This window comes from Chiloscyllium plagiosum, unplaced genomic scaffold, assembly GCF_037043375.1.
Source record: "Chiloscyllium plagiosum isolate Xiang-an unplaced genomic scaffold, Cpla_swu_hap1 HiC_scaffold_2, whole genome shotgun sequence".
Classification (NCBI taxonomy): domain Eukaryota; kingdom Metazoa; phylum Chordata; class Chondrichthyes; order Orectolobiformes; family Hemiscylliidae; genus Chiloscyllium; species Chiloscyllium plagiosum.
This window is the reverse complement of record NW_028270140.1, coordinates 156,896,100-156,902,099: the sequence shown is the minus strand read 5'-3', so window position 1 is coordinate 156,902,099 and position 6,000 is coordinate 156,896,100.

Sequence of the window (6,000 nt, the reverse complement as noted above, 5' to 3'; positions counted from 1 at the left end):
GCACCACTCTAATCTAGACTCTGATTTCCAGCATCTGCAGTCCTCACTTTTGCCTCAATTTGATTCCAGTCTTGGTTGACTGTCTGTGTAGAGTTTGCACATTTCCCCTGTGTCTCTGTGGGTTCCACACAGTAAAAAGATGTGCAGGTTAGGTGGATTGGCTGTGCTAAATCCTCCCATAGTGTCCAGGGATGTGAAGGCTATGTGGATTAGCCATGGTTAATGCTGGGTTACGGGGATAGTGTGGGGCACTGGGTTTGGATGGGACGCCCTTCGCGGGGTCAGTGCAGAATCAACTGGCTGAGAGGCCTCTATCCGCACTGTAAAGAATTTATGTTATGAAGGATAGGTCTGAACTTGTTGCCGCAGGACACTCCAAGTAGTTGGACTGCAGCCGTGGAGCACGAGCAAGATCCATTCATCAGGAATCAATGTTGATGGCACTTTCCATCATTTTAAGTGAGAGTACCTTGATGGACAGTAATTGGCTGGGTTGGATTTGTCCTGCTTTTTGTGTGCACCCCCCCCCCCGCTTCTGCACTCTAATCCTTTTGCTGTGAAGGCCATCATACCTTTTGCACTTCTTTATCATCTGCTATGCCTGCATTTTTTTAGTTTCAAAAATATACTTTATTCATAAAATAATTTGATGGTCTGTACAGTTGGTCATTTGCATACAGAGATCAGAATTTATAATTTGTATATGCAGGTCTGTACGTTTATCAATCATATGTCCATATATTTAGCTGAGGCATCAGCAGAGCCCAAAAGACTACATGGGCCCCCTGTTCTTCTAAGGCAGGCAGATGTTTTTTTCCCCACTGCGCCTTGGCAGCAGCTGCCCCAAGCGTCAGCACGTCCCTCAACACGTAGTCCTGGACCTTGGAATGTGCCAGTCTGTAACACTTAGTCGGGGTCAACTCCTTCAGCTGGAAGATCAACAGGTTTTGGACTGCCCAGAGAGCGTCCTTCACCGAGTTCATGATCCTCCAGGCACAGTTGATGTTCGTCTCAGTGTGCGTTCCAGGGAACAGACCGTAGAGCACGGAGTCCCGCGTCACGGCGCTACTCGGGACGAACCTCGACAAACACCACTGCATTCCTCTCCAGACTTCTTCTGCATTGGCACATTCCAGAAGGAGGTGTGTGACAGTCTCGTCCCCACCGCAGCTGCTTCGAGGGCAGCGTGCGATGTGGCTGAGAGTCTGGGCGTGCATAAAGAATCTCGCAGGCAGAGCCCTTCTCAACATCAGCCAAACCATGTCTTGGGTGCTTGTTGGAAAGTTCTGGCGATGAGGCATTCTGCCAAATGGCTTTGACAGTCTGCCCAGGGAACCACTCGATAGGGTCCACCCTCTCCTTTTCCCGAAGTGTCTCAAGGACACTACATGCTGACCACTTCCTGATGGACTTGTGGTCAAAGGTGTTTTTCTTCATAAACTTCTCCACGAAGGACAGGTGACACAGAACGGTCCAACTACTCGGAGCGTTCCGCGGCAGCAAGGCCAGGCCTATCCTTCGCAACACCGGGGACAGGTAGAACCTCAGTACGTAGTGACACTTGGTGTTTGCGTACTGGGGATCCACTCACAGCTTGATGCAGTCACACACAAAGGTGACCATCAGGGTGAGGGTGGCATTGGGTGTGTTTTTTCCCCCGTTGCCCAGATCTTTATACATTGAGTCCTTTTGGACCCGGTCCATCTTTGATCTCCATATAAACTGGAAGATGGCCCGGGTGACTGCAACGGCACAGGTTCTGGGAATAGGCCAGACCTGTGGCACGTATAACAGCAATGACAGTGCCTCACACCTGATGACCAGGTTTTTTCCCACGATAGAGAGCGACCGTAGCTTCCATCTGCCCAGTTTCTGCCTCACTTTGCTGATACGCTCCTCCCAAGACTTGGCACATACCCCAACCCCGCCCCCCCAAACCAAATACCCAGCACCTTCAGGTGGTTGGTCCTGACGGTGAAGGGGATCGAGGATTGGTCGGTCCAGTTCCCAAAAAGCAGGGCCTCGCTCTTGCCTCGGTTTACCTTGGCCTCCAAGGCCCATTCAAACTGGTCACATATGCGCATGAGTCTGTGCACGGACAGCAGATCCGAGCAGAAAATGGCGACGTCATCCATGTACAGGGAGGCCTTAACCTGCAGGCCCCCGCTGCCAGGAATAGTCACCCCTCTCAGACTCGCATCCTTCCTGATGGGCTTGGCAAATGGCTCTATGCAGCACATAAACAAGGCAGGGGAGAGAGGGCAGCCCTTGCCTGACTCCAGGTCTGACTGGGAAGCTATCTGATTCCCACCCATTCATTGAGACTGCACTGACAACGTTGGTGTAGCGCAGTCTGATCCAATTGCAGATTCCCTCCCCAAAGCCCTCTTATACGTGTGTGATATCCTGTCAAAGGCTTTCTCCTTGTCCAGGCTGATCAGGCAGGTGTCCACCCCCCTGTCCTGCACATAGGTGATCGTATACCTGAGGAGTGCGAGACTCCCAGCAATTTTCCTGCCCGGTACAGCACAGGTTTTGTCAGGGTGAATCACTGACCCCAGAGCAGACCTGACCCGGTTGGCGATAACCTTTGACAGAATTTTGTAATCCCCAGTCAATAGTGAGATTGGTCTCCAATTTTTGAGTTCCTCCCTCTCCCCCTTCCGCTTGTAGATGAGGGTGATGATGCCTTTCCTCATGGATTCACTCATGGTACCTGCCCGAAGCATACTGACATACACATCCAGCAGGCCCTGGCCAATCAAGTCCCACAGAGCAGAATAGAGCTCGACCGGTAAGCTGTCGCTTCCGAGAGTTTTATTCTTTTTGAAGGACTCGAGGGCCTTGGTCAGCTCATCCAGAGATAGTGGCTGGTCCGGCCTCTCCCGTGTCCTGTCGTCTAAGACCTCTGTGATAGAGGACAGGAACGACTGTGAGGCCGCGCTGGCGGTTGGCTTCGAGTCATACAGACTGGCATAGAAGGATTTGCTGATCCTCATGATGTCAGCCTGAGATGACGTTACCGAGCCATCTTCTTCCTTCAGGCTGCTGAGCACGGAGCTCTCTTTGTGCACCTTCTTGAAGAAGAAACATGAGCACGTTTCGTCCTGCTCCATGGAGCAGACCCTGGACCGGAAGATTATCTTGGAGGCCTCCGAGGCAAAGAGCGAGGCCTGCTAGCCCTTCACCTCCTTGAGGTCCTCTGTGACATCGACCCTCATCGTCTGCAGCAGGAGCAGGTTCTGCATACTTTCCTGAAGTTGGGACAGTTTCCCCGCCTCTCTCTCGTCTCCTGAACACCATGAGGATGAAGAACCTCTTGATGTTCCCTTTTACTGTTTCCCACCAGTCCGCTGGGGACTCAAAGAGGGGCTTCACGGTTCTCCAACCTGCGTAGTCCCTCTTGAGCTCCTCAATGTTTCCCAGGGTCAACAGCTTTGTGTTCAGCTTCCACGTTCCCTTACCAGCCCGCTGCTCGTCCTGTAGGTGACAGTTGGCCAGCAGGAGGCAGTGTCAGAGAAGAACGCTGGCTTGACGTCGGTGGATCTGACCAAGAGCATTCGGGACACAAACAGGTAATCTATCCTTGAGCGGATAGACCCGTCTGCCCATGACCAGGTGTATCTACGCTGTGCTCCGTCTGCAGGGGTGATGAAGACGTCGTGCAGCTTGAGATCTTTTACCGTGTCCATCAGGGCTGTGGACGTGGCGTCCAGTTTACTGTTCCCCCTCCCCCCGCACCGGATCGTCCATCTGCATCAATGATACATTTGAAGTCTCCAGCCAGAATGACCGGCCTGGACATAGCCAGCAACAGTGGAAGCTGTTGCAGGACAGCCAGCCGTTCACTCTTACCCACTGGGGCATACACATTAATCAGTCTCAGGGGAGCATTTCTGTATGACGTCGGTGACGAGGAGGCGCCTGCTCACCACCTCCTTAACCTCAGAGATGGTGGAGTTGCCTCCTTGCAACAGGATACCCAGGCCTGAGGAGCGGTTATCGTTGCCCCCCCGACCAAACTGACGGCCCATGGGCCCACAAGCTCGACCATCTCCTGTAGCTGCTGAGGTGCGGTATCCCACACTCCTGCAGAAACAGGACATCAGCTTTAACGTTGGCCAGGAAGGCCATCTTAGAAACATCGCGTAGCCGATTTGGTGCTACGCACATTGATGCTGGCAATTGTTATCCCCATTTTAACAGTTTACGAGGTTACCAGTGTCCATTTGCTGCTGGTCTTGCCTCTCTGGGGTAGCTGTGTGCATCTCCATGGTGACGGCAAACTGCTGGACCCTCCCCCGCTCTGGTGTCTTCGTGTCGGGCCCAGGGTCCACACAGTCCAGTTCACCATCTGACAGTGGGGCTGTCATAGGACCTGGATGTGTGGGCCGGTGGGTGCCTCTTGGTTCTCACCGGGTGGGGGCTAGTCTTTCCCCGTCCCCTCAGAGGGATCGTCTTTCCCTGTTTGGGCAGTGCTGCCCTCCTTTCTCCCCGCGGCGCTCTGTCTCTTCCTCTGGTGACGACCCTCCTTACACCCGTCCTCATCGTCGGAAGAGCTGCCTGTATCCTCGTCGTGTAGGTGTCACTTCCCCCTTTGCTGGGTGGCTATGGGGGCCTGGTGAGGTTTCCTCTTCCTGCTTTTGACAGTAATCCAATCCTCTGCCTCCTTTGTTCCCTCCTCTTCCATTTCCTCCATCTGTTTTGAAGGGGCTTGGATCAGCTGCTGCACCTCCCCGCTGTCTGCTGTCTGATCCACTCCAGCCCCATGCATATCTTCGGTGACTGGTGTAGAAGGACACAGACAACTCATAATACAGTCCTCCCTCTCTATTTATAGTCATTCAGATAATAATGTGCCTTCCTGTTTTTACTACTGAAGTGGATAACTTTCCTTTTGTCCACGTTATACTTTATCTGTCATGTATTTGCCCACTCGTTCAGCCTGTCTAAATCACGCTGCATTTGAATGAGTTTTCAATCAATCTAATTCTTTCTACACAGTGAAACTCAAGGAAAGGCAGCAAAATGTCCAACTCAGAATTGATTAGGAAATAAATTTCAATGAAATGAGAAATAAAACAAATAACAAAATAATGTTTTACTATAATTTTTTAGCTTTGGTTGAGGGGTTAAGAAGTTTATGAAGCATTATTCCCAGTTGCATTTGAAGTGAATGGGGAGAGATCATTTGTTTGAAACTTGTTTCAAAATCCCTGGGCCTCAGGCAAAATTTCTAACAGTGTTTTGATTGGGAGATGCCGGTGTTGGACTGGGGCGTACAAAGTTAAAAATCACACAACACCAGGCTACAGTCCAACAGGTTTAATTGGAAGCAGTTGAAACTTTATTGCTGGAACAGCACAGCAGGTCAGGCAGCATCCAGGGAACAGGAGATTCGACGTTTCGGGCACAGGCCCTTCTTCAGGAATGAGCAGAGAGTGTTCAGCAGGAGAAGATAAAAGGTAGGGAGGAGGGACTTGGAGGAGGGGAGTTGGAAATGTGATAGGTGGAAAGAGGTCAAGGTGAGGGTGATAGGTCGGAGTAGGATGGAGGCGGAGAGGTCAAGAAGAAGACTGCAGGTCAGGAAGGCGGTGCCGGGCTGGAGGGATCCGGCTGAGACAAGGTGGGGGGAGGGGGGATGAAGAAACTGGTGAAGTCCAAGTTCATCCCCTGCGGTTGGAGGGTTCCCAGTCGGAAGATAAGACGCTCCTCCTCCGACCGTCGGGTTGTTGTGGTTTGGCGGTGGATGAGTCCAATGACCTGCATATCCTCGGTGGAGTGGGAGGGGGAGTTGAAATGCTGTGCCACAGGTTGGTTGGGTTGGTTCGTCCGGGTGGCCCAGAGGTGCTCTCTGAATCGCTCCGCAAGTAGGCGGCCAGTCTCCCCAATATAGAGGAGGCCACACCGGCTGCAGCGGATGCAGTAGATGATGTGGGTGGAGGTGCAGGTGAATCTGTGGCGGATATGGAAGTTTCCCTTGGGGCCTTGGAGAGAAGT